This window comes from Melitaea cinxia, chromosome 4, assembly GCF_905220565.1.
Source record: "Melitaea cinxia chromosome 4, ilMelCinx1.1, whole genome shotgun sequence".
Taxonomy (NCBI): domain Eukaryota; kingdom Metazoa; phylum Arthropoda; class Insecta; order Lepidoptera; family Nymphalidae; genus Melitaea; species Melitaea cinxia.
The window spans coordinates 1,894,125-1,910,163 of record NC_059397.1 but is presented as its reverse complement, the minus strand read 5'-3'; the positions used below and the strand labels follow the sequence as shown (position 1 = coordinate 1,910,163).

The 16,039-nt window shown below is 35.0% G+C and overlaps 1 protein-coding gene across 1 annotated transcript in view; it reads right to left on the bottom strand.

Annotated features, from left to right (window-relative positions):
• The window catches only part of LOC123670007 (teneurin-m), a 305,041-nt gene that overhangs the window by 15,198 nt on the left and 273,804 nt on the right, over nt 1-16,039 (bottom strand). The window lies entirely within an intron of this gene.

The window sequence follows — 16,039 nt, the reverse complement described above, 5'->3', positions numbered from 1 at the left end:
TAATTAGAAAGAGAATTTACTACTGAATTTTCGAAACGAAAATCTTGTAAGGTTAATGATAAAAAAAGAATAAATTTGTTATTAAATAAACAACAGTTTAGTTAGCTCATTAAAGGCGAAATACGTACATGTATGTAAATAAACTTAGAATAATAACGTTCAAAAAACAATAGGCAAGTTTCATAACAAAGTTAAGCTTGTTTGTTATTGCATAAATTCTCATTAGCATACATTAAACAACCTCTAAGCGGGGATAAAACAAGGCAATTTATTTTGTAAGCCGTCGGAGGAGGAGGATAAACTAGTACGGGATATGAAGTTCTTTCGACTATTTGTTGGCAATGAAAAACTAAATCACCATCTCCCTTACCTAATTTAGAAGGACAAGTATAGTCATTAATACACACGTCACTCTGCGTTCAAATACAAAATGCGGTCCATTTACATTGTGTCTCGGGGAGTAGGAATTATGGTAATCGGACGAGTCGTGTCTTTTGTGTGTAATGGTGGGTAATTACCGAGGCACCTCCCGGGGACACTTCGTCTTCTAGAAGGGCCCCGGAGTTCGAGAATTCGACACTCGTTAACCAAATCGTCTCAACTTTAAAAAGGGAACGCGATTTTGAAAGTCTCCGTGGGATTTGTCGTTTCGTACAAAACTTTTTTCGTCGATTTTACGAAATTACCCACCCCGATCCCTTCGGGGTGCAGGTTTGTTTGCGTAACGAAAACACGGTCTGTTTTACATCTGATCCCGGACTTTTCGCCGGTTCGTTTTACCGTCCATATCGTTTATTGACGCATCTCCTATATGCATAAAACTGAATAACAATCAGACGGATACCAGTATCCGTATTCCGGTTCGTTCGTTTTTATATTTTTCGAGCCATGTGGCTTGCGCTCCCGTGTTTCACCGTGCGAGACCTTCCCTTACGAGAAACCAAAGCTTCCTTTTTGGAAGATATGTAAAACGACCGTGTTTCGGCCAATTTGTGGCCGAGCTCAGCCCGATCAAACGTGATTTCTTATTGAAAATAGAATATAAGCAGACGGAATTTCTAATAGAACCTGCGGTTTTGCAAAGTGCTCTCTCGACACATGAGCACATTATCACATTGTAACGTTTACATTTTATTAATACGGTAGAGTAAACGTTTTCAAGACTGCAACACTCGTTGCTATGCAGACGTAAATTCATAAATCGTTTTATTTATCCAGTCACCGTCCAAGTTTATACAGATGAAAGGAATACTTATTCATTACGTAGACAGTCAAACTGTCAAACAAATATCTCTTTCAAGTCGTGCCATAAGTCAGGACGTTGATGTATGAAGCAGTTTGGAGTAGTTCTCGTCACACAGCGTCGGCAACTGAATACATTTAGGCAATTTCGCAACACAAGAGATGCTGAAGCACACGTGTCGACTATCTTAAGCTCGTTATAGGAAGCTTTAAAGGCAATTTAGTATACTCCTTTACCTTCTTATTTTTATACCTCTATACAAAACTGAGATCAATATGTATGAGTAATATTACCATATATTCTTCCTGTCGAACTTTAATTTTAAATTTAGTGCCAAAGTTAGTCAGAACGCGTAATATTTATATGAGACCAGACCAGCACGATTTATAGTTAGGAAACAATTGGAAACTTGGTCTGGCGTCGTCATGACTTCGTTTTAATTAGTACCCATTCATCGTGAAACAATCGAGTTCTCGAACGAATCCATTATTGGGAACTTTTCGATAGTCGAAAGAGGTGTATTCAAAGTTTGGAAGTGTGATGTGATCGGCACGGACGTCTCATTGTAGTTCACAGCTACGACGTACCTTCCTACGAAAATATCTCTAATGAGATTTGTTCACTAAAGATCTTTTACGATAAATACACTAAGTTTGATTGCACCCTAGTTATTTAATCTACAAAACTTTTAGAGAAAGGATTTACTGTATTATTAGTATCATGATTTGTGCTTCATATAATTTAATAATACAGAAAATGTTAAATTATACTATAAATACACTAAGTTTGATTGCACCCTATCTTATTTAATCTTCAAAACTTTTCGAAGAAGAACTAACCGTATTATTAGTATAATAATTTGTGCTTCTTATAATTTAATAATACAGAAAACGTTAAATGAGCAATAGAAAGTAATCCCATATATGTGAAAAATGGGAATATAATAATAAATCACTTGGCCCAGAATCGAGACTTATTAAATTGTCGCCGAATTCTGGTGAATATATTCTCATATTACGATCTCTTTTTTATATACGAACGACATAAATAACCTAAAGAAAGTGTAATCTAATATAAAATGAAAACAAAATTACAGATTTTCCTTTTTCTTTTAAATATCATTAGATCCAATATTAATAAAGAATTCCGCAGCGTCAACGTTAAAAATTCTTTTAAAGGAAGTCGAATTTTATCTTCAGTTACGAGGAAAATCGCTCCTGCGTAATGATATTACGCATGTATTAAATCGATGGCTTTCAGTTGGCCTGGTTTCGTTAAATATTACGCCTTATCAGGTTGCATTTAAATTCGTTTCTACTGAATAATGCGATTTGCGTTTTAAGACTGTAGATATTGAACGTCGTGAGAATAGAAACGGATCGGTGGATAGAACACACAATTTTTAACTAAGATCGCAGGTTTGTGTATTCTTTTATTTTGAAAATTCATTTCATGTTTTTTGGGAAAACATGAGATAATTTGTATGTCTCAAACTAAAGTTAGAACACGAATTTCCGCCATGCCACATTGCCTCACTAATATTTTTATGTCATTAATGAGAAATAAGAGAAGTTTGTGTATACATATATAATTGGCGCATATGTTTGAGCTGTTAAAATAAAATACTTTGCAAGTGCATATTCTAACGATTAAATAACGGGACGTGAAATTTTAGACGATTAAACGTATGTACCTATAGTCACAGCGACAGCGACAGCTAAACCTAAAAAAAATCCCATTGTGAAAACTTAAAACGTTAATAAATAAAAAATTAAGAATAAGTTAAATATAAATAACCGAAATTTAAAAGGTTGAGTATCGAAATACAATGAACGTACTAAAGCCTGGTTGAATGACCTTTGTTCTATTGTTTTGCTATTGCCATTTTATCGTAATTAGCTTAGACTTAAATTTAATGTTAAAGCATAAAAAAGTAAGTTTATGAATATTACGATTCAATTATAATACTTAGATTAAAATGTCTCAAGTCACGTGATTCATTCGAGGTCATCATCCATTTTGTTTTATCAGCATAGATAACTAGAAAAAATTTTACTTTACTAGTAAAAATGAAACTAGAAGCCATAGGACGGTTAAAGAAGGAGATAGCTTAGTGTCCTGTAAAAATAAAAATTAAATCTATTCACTTAAATGTCTTAAGCACTGACACCTAAATGGATTACTTTGTAGTGTAGGTAAAAGAAAATCCACAAGACCATTCATGTCGTAATGTTCAGCCATTTAAATAGTAATATAATTTAAATCATGTAAATCTATATTCGTAGCAATGTATCACGTCAAACAACGGTCGCTTGGCGCAATGATAAGATTACTAGACAAAGGAAGTCCACCCATATCACTACCGCAACTGCCGCTAAATGCGAGCCTTCATTACTACCCCGGAACGTGCCGAATGAAATTCAATCTTCACACCTAAAAGTCAGAGTCCATAATGGCTCGCTCGTGTTTTATTGGTATCGTAACGTCAACGTCTGCTTCGTTAAAGGACACTCGGCTTTATTTATGTCGACATACTGGCAATGTTACCTTATTTGCCGCTTCTGTTGCTAATGTTTATATTAAATTTAGATCGTCAGTCTCTATAAATAGAGCTGAAATCGGAGTACCGGCGCGGTTTTCATACGTGTCGCGATAAGGGAAGTTGAACTTTTAGGTATAGGGATTAAAGTGGTATTTCCTTTGCGACTTTAAGCCGGTCGGGTGGTTTCCGGCACGATAAGGAGACGATGTTGCCTAAGTCAGTACGTCACGCGACCACTGCACTAATTTATGTTGCGATTCGAGATATAAGGCGAATGGACGCCGACGCCACCTTGCACTGAAGTGGGTATTTTTTATGGCCCTCTATGGTAATGTCTAGAAACAAAGAGACATTCAAAATTAGCATAGTGCCCAGACATGCGGCCTGCATTAAATGTGACTTTTTGAATGTATCAAATTGCAGTAGGTGCCATATGAATACTTTTCAATCCAAAGAGCTACGTTTAATGTGAGCCAACTTTGTGTATTATATATACTATTATTACAACTGTACTTTATTTGTTTTAACAAAAAACAATCATAATAAATAAAATTCATTAGTTTTTACTAAACGTTTCTATGAATAAAGAATGCCAGCTATCGCACTGCGAAATAATTTAATAAATAAATTCAGAATAAAGTCCATCACAGACTAAAGCGTCAACATTTATTTCTCATTAAAACAAAGTTCGAACGATCTCGCTTTTATAATCCTATGGATCAAAAACTTCAAAGCAAACTAAAGGCAGATTACAGAGTTGATAATAAGGATAGTCGCTCGGCTCGTTAGAAGGAGCTCCTTCATTAGAGCGAACGAAGAAATGGAGAAAAAACCAACGGCTTCAGTTACCACGTAACCGGACACCAAGTTTCAACATCTGCTAATGGCCAAAATAAAGAAGACTAATAATCTTACTATCTCATTGTACATATTTCTTTGTCTCAATCTATTAAATTAATTACGACCATTCTAGGAGCGGACGGTATTTATTACGCTCGTTATCATTCATTGAATCTTTCGATAGTGGCCGGTGGATCGTGGCGACTGATTGATGCGGATGTTTCACGAAAATAGGGAGCCAAATTAGCTGTCTGAGGAAGAATGCAGTTGGTGCCGTGACTGATTCCCGTTCTGATTTGAGGGGCGATCTGATACGTGTCATTGCTGTCGATTAGGGCGTTCAAATTGGAAAATTCCTTTTCTGAGTACAATCTTTTGTGTCTTTGACCAATTTGCGTGAACTAAACTCAAAGGTGGCTTATTTTCATTTCCTCCTTAAATGGTCTAAATTTCTAACTTAATAAATGGTTATCATCCCTCTAAAATGACACCGATGCCTACTATAAGATAAGAATAAGTGATAAGGTTTACTTTAGTTTGCAGTTTTTATTGACCTTCACAATTCTGTAAGTACGAGTCAGGCCAAGATGCCTGATAACACACGCCTAACTTTTTTCCGAAAGCATTAATTACGCCTTACAAAAACACATTGAACTGATTAATGCTCAGATAGTTAACAGTCTCTGTCAAAAATTAGACTGGGATAGCCAAATTACAAATGAAAATATAATTTTACTCTAGTGCGGAAATTACGACTAGTACTACAACGTAATTACGAATATATTATTACTATTTAAAAAAAAAAAAAAAAAAAACTATTGTCAATGTTAACGAAAGATGGGATTAAGGTTTAAGTAGAAAACAAATAATATTTTTGATATTGCATTTTAATATTTTATTTAAATAATATTATTGAATAAAATCAAAACGAAATGATCAAAAAACTCAAAGTTCATGAAGCTATATTTATTTTTTAGTCTAAAACAAAATTTCAAAATAAAAATACGTTTATTTTTAAACGTAAATATATTCAAGGTAACAGGAGTACGTTTGAGAATCTATTATAAATGTCGTCACACATTTACGAAAATGGTCATATTTTTCGCTTTTTCACGGACCATGCTTGATAGAGATTGATGATCGGTCGTTCTCCCCCCTTTTAAGGGTGAACTCACGCGATTACACCGCAAAGGATCCACATATATCCAAATTTAGCGTGATGGACGTTTTCTTATGGATAAATACACCGGTAATCCTTGACGCATTGAACGCTAATTGATCTATGGGATATACATTTCCAGTATATGTGTCTTTTTTGTAGTAATATGCATATTTTATTAAACATAACTTTTATTTTTGTTTTATTTTAAAAATAAAAAAGTGCTTAATAATTTTAATCAATTATTATTTATATTATCTACATGTTGCCAAATTGCGCTTAATTTTCAGCGGTCGCGCCCTAAATTTCATGTGGACTTAAAATGGATGCTAAAATTCGTATGCGTTCAATTTTATTACGCAGCGTTTTATTTTAGCGAGCCGTGTGGTTAGTGAATGGTATTATTTACGCCGTTGTTTAACGTGAGTAAAATAATTTAAACAAAGCACTATAATTTATCAATATTCAATAAATAATTATTTGTGTTATGTGCAGCCGTTATCGTAATTATTTTTGTCTATGAGTGCGTACTGCGACAATATACTTATGTTTTCTTCCTTTCATCATTTTAAGTGTACGATTAAGTAAAAAAGTGTCATGGGTATTGACATAAAAGTTAAGAGACTATAGAGCCCGGGGCAAGTTTATGACTTGCCTCTCCATTACGCCATATTTAGTGAAACGCATTATTCTACGGGTTGTTAACGACTGCATGGCTAAAAATGGATTTCACTCATATACTAATGTACTGGCCATTACGATGTCTGCCTCCACCATCATTTGATAGTAATTTAAAAATGTCAGTCGTTGTTATAAATGTCAAAGTAATACGCTCGCTTTCTTTGCACGCGCGATGTGCTTTTGTCAAAGCGATGCACCCGACATCTTGAATATGGAGAGGCGTTCGACACTGACTGAGTGGGCAATTCACGCGCTACAGACAAGGGCTATTATAGTTTGTAAAAGCTTACCAGTGTCTTCGTTTAATTGGCCGTGAACCCTTCCCACTACATGTAAAATAAAAACGTTGCCATCGTTGCAAGGAATACGTTTCACCGTCGAGGTGATTCTTAAAGTTTTATAAAAGCATTCGATTAGAAACGGTACAGTCTTAATCGAAAGAGTTAAATTCGCGCAACAGTGAAGCGAGTTGTTGAACGAAGTAGTGCGGATCGTAAGTAAACGGTGGGGTGGGTTGAGAGCGCTCAATTGCGGTAAAATCATATCGGGTATGAAATAAATCAGCAAGTTATGCGGCGCCTCGGGACGGCTCATGTTACGCCCCGATTCGTTATCTGCATTTTAAAATAAAATGGCGCCGCGCTGGGACCTGACGTGACGTTGACAGGTACTCGCTGTCACGCTGCGTTTATGTTATTAAACGTTTCGTTGATTTTCCAATGACGATTTTTTACATGAAATCTATTTATTGTATCGGAAAATTATATTTTTATTTCTCAATATATGTCTTTTCAAGGCGTCACAGGAAAAAAATGTAAATATAATCCTTTTCATGAAATAATTCCCTTTATAGTTTATTTAAGGGCACACTATCTCAGAATGATCGGTCCTCAAACATTGGGCCGGGGCGACCCAGCGAACACATTCAGAGGTCAAGCACACTCGGGCCTTTGTATCCAAATAGATATAACGTGCATTATCGAGGGTCCTTCCTTACCAAGTTTTTGCCCTTCAAATACTTTTTCACGTTGAAAGCCAGGGTGGCGATTATGTCATTTTGATTTATACACGTTTGTTTACAAATACAAATCAGCGACTTACTTTCTCGAAAATATGCATATAAATATTTAATAACTCGAAAATTGAGGCTGTTACGTGTTTTAGATAATATTTATTTTGTTTCAGAACATTTTCACTGCAAACCTTTTTCTTTAATATAAACTCTTATGAACTAACATGGGCACCTTTTTCTTTAAACTTTAAGAACTAGAACAATATTTCAACTTCCAATATTACAAATATGTATTACATTGTATAATTAAATATGTCTTACATTCCTAACACATGTTGTCATAAAATACCAAAAATATTTTTTCTCAACAAGGCAAGATGGATCGACGTATGGTCGAAAAGGAAGGGGTACATATACTCGTATGAAAAATGATCTAAAACGCTTAGCCGGACATTTGCCTTTAAAACCCATTTACAAATGTAAACGTACGAGATCCGGATCTCGAGGCCCCGGGATACGGGATCGGGAGCCACTCCATCCATCTAAGTGGTCTGACGAATGACGCTCTCGATACGGAAGATGACAATGAGATGACCCGGGATCCATTTGTATGGTAATAGTTTTTTAGGGTTGCTTGCGTAGGGAAAAAAATCATATTTTTTTATATGTTGTATGCTCCTATCTGCGATGAGTTTGTACTTTGTAAGATAAACTGTATAATAAAGAGATGGTAATCCTTGTATTTGTTTGTCTATTACAAATGAGAGTGTGTGATGTCGGTTTATACGCTTCAGCCTGTAATATCCCACTACTGGGCATAGGCCTCTTTCCCCATGTAGGAGAAGGATCAGAGCTTAATCCACCACGCTGCTCCAATGCGGGTTGGCGGATGTATTCCCTACTATGAGTACGTAACGATCGCTATCAGGTGTACATGATAACAACCGGGACCGACGACGGCTTAACGTGCTCTCCGAGGCACGGTGGGGAGACCCACAAGGACTGCACAAACACCCAGACCACCACAGACACCTGTATGGCCAATACAAATTTTTGTCATGTGCGGGGATCGAACCCGCAATCGCCAGCGTAAACAGGTAAAATCCATGGCTGTAACCGTTGCGCCAACGCGGCGTCGCTTCAATGTTGATTTATTATTCTTTAAATTTGAAATGTTTGCCATTAAAATTGATGAATGGTCGAAGACCGTGTATAACCCATTTCGAATCTGAGTCTCAAAGTTTTTTCTAGAGATTAGTACTAACACAGCTTGGTGATTGTGGTTACAGCATACATAATTACACGCTGAACTTGTTCAAGCAGAAGTCAGATACGTAATTTTTAAGATCTTCGATATTTTTCGTACAAGATAAATGTTGCTTTCTACATACGTAGCCAAACTAGATACTTCAAAGGTAATCAACACACAACACAGGATAACGTTAAGTGATTTCACTATGTCCTGGTAATGTGAACAAGCTCTCCACTAAAAGACTGGATCACTGCATTGTTAAATCCAAAATGATTAGCATTAAAAACCTTCAGTGTTTTAAATTTTTAAATTTTTTGAACTTTCAATTTTTGAATTTTTTTATTTTACTTTTACTTTATTTAATTTTATTTTTACTTATTGATTTTTTAATTTAATTTTGTTTTGTTTTTTTATTCTAAATGTTGTTTTGTTTTACTAACTCAATATCGACTTAAAATCTAGTCTGAAATAAAGTATTATTATTATTATTATTATTATTATTACTATTATTAAAGCTTATTGATTGTCTAGATAAGACTGTTACTTTGAAATATTTAGTGTCAACCATTAAAGGTCTTGCAAGTTGATCGCGAGCTAGCGTGTTCGATTAACAAAATATCAAATTTTCGCTTATCAAATATGAAAATTGCATTTTTTAAGGATTTGACATAGTAATAAAATTAAAGTCACGATATTTTTATTGCTTGAAAATATTATTTCTAAGATAAGCTTGCGTTTATACGCTGAATAACAATTTAAAATCTTCTTCATGATACGTTATCAAAATGTATTTGAATATGAATTGCTCAGTTACAATTATAAGTGGATATTTTATATTTGTAAGACAGTTTTCAGTACTTTAAGCAGTAATTAATAAATACACAGTACATGGGTATATATTCATTCAATCCTTCGTATACAAAGGAAAAAAAAATGTAAAAAAAAATGTCTTTATATTTCTATTATTTTTCTATAATAGACAAGGGTTTCGTATCAGAAATTATTATTTTAGTGATGATACTCATTTGCACTCTTTTAGGCGTGTCTTTTTTTCTTTCATACTTCTTAAGTGTGCAAGAATGTTGACAAAAGCTTTAAAATATATCCTTATTGTCAATACTGGTCTCTCCAATTTCCAGGCGACCTCTAGTAACTAATAATTTAGGTAATAATCATTAATAAACATTAATAATCGGTAATTGATGGACAATCGAGGTATATCGGAGTTGATTCAATGCTCAACTAAACTCGTCTGAATCCAGGATTCGTCTTACTCAATAAATATAACACGTTAATTCGTAATCGTATTAATAAATAGGACTATATAAAGAAAATTTAATAAATATTTATTTAATGATAGATTTAATTTGGTGTCAATTAAAACATTTTATTTAAAAAATATAGAAACTTTTCAATGTAAGGAAATACAACGAGTTTTTATATTAATTTGAAACAAAATTGAGTACTTATTTAAAGTTAAACAAATTATATAAAAGTCTTTTTTATGTATTTACAAAAATATATTTGTTATTATAATAAATTCAAAATGCATTAAGTAATCGGCAACTGCATCGCCGCTGACGTCACTTCCTGCCGCAAAATAACTGGCAGTTAGTTTAAAATAGAAACGTTTATTGATTTCTTTATCGGCTTTACATTGCTTCGGCTTTCGTCGAGCAACGAGTTCCATTAAAGAATACGGATGAATGTTATGTGAATGTGTGGGTACATATGTAATATTGTGTAGTATTAAGTTTACTTGTGTGAGTTTTCAAGAGCGCCCTTTTTACACTAAACTCTTTACTTAAAGCAATTTTAAAATTTATCTCAAACCATAATCCAACGTGAAAAATAAATTAAAAATAAAACTCGTATCTTTGAGTGTCGTTTAAAAAATTATAACGTAATGCTTTTCATTATCTGTACCGCTCGCGGCGGCCATTTTGTCGCTTAACTGCATTACGGATAATGACGTCATCCATCAAGACAACTTGACGGGCAGTTGCAGTAGTCACTGATTTCATTAATTGATATGAAATTATTAAAAAACTAGTCATTTTTGGTTACGATGTTAAAAAATATTTTAAATTTTTCCGTTTTAGTTATGCAACGATTATTTGATAAGTGATTTGTTTTTTTTTTTTTGTGTTTAAATACAGTCTTTATGATGCTACATTTGTCTTTGGAAATAAATAGCGTACACACAACATACAATACATATATTATTTATAATCAAATACATTATTCATTTTTTTCATACTCATAAAATAGGTTTACGTACTACATAATAGTTCAATTTATCTTTGCAAAGTACTATGCAATCATTTTCCAAATCAATCAATTATTATAAACATTTAGTAATTCCTATCCAGGATTGGTTATTTCCTAGAAGGTCACAAAATCATTGAATGGAAAGATTTGCTTATATTTAGGGCCGGAGCACTAATCCGCATTGCTCATCACACGCCGAATCTATCGCCATGTCGGCTGTGAAATTTGAAATCATATTCCGGGCCAGGAGCCAACTTTCATACTATTTCGGTTGGATCAAATGTATCGCAAACGTTGGGCCAATTTTGATACTATATTTATATATATTTTGTAATTGTTGTGTACAGTATCGTAGTTATTTTATAAGTTTTTTTTTTTAAATAAAATATAATAGAACGACAAAACGAAAGATTAACCTAACCTAACCTAATTTATTTAAAATATATTTTATATTAGGTATAATTTTATTGCAATTTTTTATCGAACGATTTCTCGAAAATGACAAAACATCTCGGTACTCCACTGCGGATTGGCGGATATATTCCTTACTACGAGTAACGATCGCCATCAGGTGTACATGATAACAACCGGGACCGACGGCTTAACGTGCTCTCCGAGGCACGGTGGGAAGACCCACAAGGACTGCACAAACACCCAGACCACGGCAAACACCTGTATGGCCAATACAAATGTTTGTCATGAGCGGGAATCGAACCCGCAAACGCCAACGCAACAGGTACAATCCATGGCTGTAACCGTTGCGCCAACGCGGCGTCATATAGGCGGCGTAATATGGCCTGGCCTACCTTAATTAGACATGCGGTAAAAAAAGTTTTCTATACTGATGGTTGTGTCAAATAAGCGCTCATACATACACTAGTTGGGGAGATTTTACAACCCAAGTAGAAACTCTTGAAGGGTTCATCCTCGAGAGAAGGTTCCCTGACACATCGATACAAATATTTACCTAATAAAGCTAAAGAGTTTGTTTGTTTAAACGCGCTAATCTCGGGTCGGAATCTGTTTACTTAGGAACGCATAAAACTACGAAACGTAACGGTAGTGATCGTAAACGTGTGAAACTGCGCGCGTTTTATAGTTGACTAGTCGACCCGGCGAACTTCGCGACATATCATTATCGATATTTGTTTGTCAAATGACGCACATAAGAAAGTATTTAATTTAATGCAGTCGTTTTAAGGTAGAGCACAATAGGAAGTATGCTCATCAAAATCTGGAGCAGACTGTCAGGGAAAGTAATTAAACCGTACAGGAGATCACAGCTAAATAAAAGTACTTTCAAGCAGTGTTGTGTTCCCGTATTGAGTAAGGCCAGAGCTCCTGTCACCTCCGGTCACCGACCCACCTGCCCAGCGTGGTGACTATGAGCAACACACATGAGTTCACGCAATTTTTGGCGCGAACTTGTGGAGGCCTATGTCCAGCAGTGGACTGTAATAGGTTGAAGAGAGCTCCTGGGGAGGGTCGGGGTAGGGTCATCAACGCGTTTGCGATGCTTTTAGTGTCGCAGGCGTCTACAGGCTACAGTAATCGCTTACCATCATTTTTGGCTTAGGCTTGTTTGCCGACCTACTCATATAAAAAAAAGTAGTTGCGTGCACATAATTTTCAGTGATTCATTCTTGTTTATATAGATTTACAATTTTTTATGAACTGCTGGTTAAAGAGATTGACTAACGTAGCGTACAAGTAATTAACTTGAATATTAATACTTTTCGTGTGCTTAATTAATGGCCTAAATGTTAGCGACGACAGACGAGGTCGTTCGAAATGTCAATCAGGGTAAAATAAAAGCGACACTCAAAGACTTTTACTAAAGAATATGATATACTTAACCAGTTATGCCTTGTGGTTTCACCTATGCAGTTATCAATCTCGTAGGAACAATCGTGCTAAAAATTATCCTATGCGTTTTTCTGGTCCTCCAGCTATTCACGTTCCAAGTTCCAGTACTATTAGTTTTGTAGTTTTTGCGTACAAGAGAATTTAAATTGATAAAGTCTATCAACACATAACATTCTTTATATACTTAACACATACGCAACACATATTATTTCTAAATATTAAAACAAACACATACAACTGCCTCACAATATGAACAGACTTGTAGAAATATATTTCAAGTATGAAAGTAACGTTTCTGATTGTTTCATATGAATATATTATACTATAATAGTATTCTTCTTCATAGAATACAAAATCTATTTAACGTTTTTCTCTCAGCAAATAATATAATGGCAAAAAATATTTTATGCCGTATTGCTCAGCATAAAATAAAACAAACACATTACAAAAATACGCGAATATCTTAAGTTAACAGGGAAGTGCCATCTCTATAAAGATTCGTCAGAATCCAAAGACGAATGTACAAGAGTATTCCATCACTCCGGTTCGCACCTCCGCATTTACATTTTCATAAATTCACGTTCCTTCACGATCAATATTTCATATTGGTAACCGCAGTGCGAATGGGAGATTTTTTACAAGTTCGCAACTCTCACAGGGATGGATTTGAATGTTTAAAGGTTATAGTTAAAAATAGGAACTTGGGGCCTTTTTAATAATTTTATGACAGTTGAATTGGTTTACTTTAGGATTTTCAAAACAAATACGTTGAGTTATCAGAAATTGAAATGTAAAAAACTTATTTTACCAATTTTTATCCATCCCTTGTGTGAACAATGATAACTGAGGTAGAGCACAGCAGAAATTTCCTGCTCAAAATATGGAGCAGCCCGACTGGGGTAGTACCTCGACCTTACAGAAGATCACAGCAAAATAATACTGTTTTCAAGCAGTATTGTGTTCCTGTTGGTGAGTAAGGTGACCAGAGCTCCTGGGGGGATTGGGGATTGGGTCGGTAACGCGCTTGCGATGCTTCTGGTGTTGCAGGCGTCTATAAGCTACGATAATCGCTTACCATCAGGTGAGTTTGTTTGCCAACCTAGCTACATTTAGTTCGGTTATGATTAAGCATTCAAAAACGCGTAATTAAAATGAACCGTGCCCACAGACGAAAGTAGTAAAATGTAACGTGTACGTTTTATACCAACTAACGTTTTAAAACAGGTAACAAATTAAAAATGTTTAACAATACATATTATACAGAGAGAGCCTCTTATGATGATCGCTTGTTTTGCTACAAGTACGGCTCTGCTTCCTGGTTATTTCATTCGGTTGCGGCCCCCTCGGGGACACCAACTTGTGTTCTCGATACATTTTTCAACGGAATTACATTATCGCTCTTTGGATTCCACGGTTGTATCTTTATGAGTCTTTGGGGATTTCTTCATTTGGTATCGCGAGAAATACGAGTTAGCCTGAAAATAAGCTCGTTAATATGAGCTCGTACGGTATTACCATTGTTTTGTATGTAACTTATAATATGCAACAGACATATTATTTTTAACCGACTTCAAAAAAAGGAGGAGGTTACTCAATTCGACCGTATATATATATATATATATTTTTTTTATGTATGTTCGGAGATAACTTCTTCGTTTATGAACCGATTTTGATAATTTTTTTTTTGTTGGAAAGGAGATATTCATAGTTTGGTACCATGATAAGGAAACCAGGATCTGATGATGGGATCCCAGAGAAATCGAGGGAAACTTTCAAAAATCGTAAAGGTGACTTGTAAATTTAACCATGTTTTCATTAAGTACTATAAAGCACTACTATTTAATAGAGGTCTGGAGTCGATCTGATGATGGAGAAGAAAGATAGTCGAGGGAACTCTTCAACAATTTATAGCAATTACCTGCTTTTTGAACTTAATTCGTTTCTATTGATGAGAACTTTGCACCTGTATGAGTTATAAGTGCCATTACAGTCTGATGATGGAGACAAAAGATAGTCGAGGGAACTCTTTAACGATTTATAGCAATTACCAGCTGTTTGAACTTAATTCGTTTCTGTTGATGAGAACTTTGCATATGTATGAGTTATAAGTGCCATTTCAGTCTGATGATGGAGACGAAAGATAGTCGAGGGTACTCTTCAACGACTTATAGTAATTACCTGCTGTTTGAACTTAATTCATTTCTATTGATGAGAACTTTGCACCTATATGAGTTACAAGTGCCATTAAAGTCTGATGATGGGGACGAAAGATAGTCGAGTGAACTTTTCAACGATTTAAAGCAATTACCTGCTGTGTGATCATCTGTGTCGCAGGACCAGGTTTGATGTTGGAGCCCATAAACACTCGAGGGAATTTCTCAAAAATTTACAGCAGTTACCTTTTGCTGTTTGACGACCGCTTTGATATAATGGTGCATGTGCCGTGTCGGCGGCGCCTAAACACCGACGGTCGCGGGTTCTATTCCCGCTCGGAGTGGATATTTATGTTTATACAAATATTTATTTTCGGTCTAGTTGTTAGTCCTTGTGGTTCTCCCAACCTAGCCTCGGAGAACACGCTAGGCTGTCAGTCCCGGTTGTTATTACGTACATCTGATAGCAAACTTTACTCATAGTATGTCGACGCGTTAGCGCAGCGGTCACAGCACCGACTGTTGCGCTGGCGTTATTGGGTTCAATCCCCGCGCACGACAGACATTTGTATTGGCCATATAGATGTTTGTCATGATCTGGGTGTTTGTGCTTGTGTATATTGTATGTTTCTGAACCCCTGACATAAGAGAAAAAGCATCCTTGTTAGGTCTACCCATCACTAAAAATTGTAAAATAAAATAATTTATTACAAAAAAAAACCAACTTCAAAAAGGAAACTAAAAAGTGAAAAATAAATTTACTTAGTACAAAGTAATTCGTATTTTGATTTAGTTAATCAGAAATGATTAAATAAATATTTTATAATTTTGAAGTTGGTGCCAAGTAAATACTACAACAACCTGGCTACAATAACAAATACAAACAACAAACACACACAACAAACAAGTACAAAAAATATTATTAGATATGTCAAAACAATAACAGAATAATAACAGTATTCAACCTAATAGTCAATGAAACAAATTATGAAAGAAAACTGAATACAACTTACGAGTAGA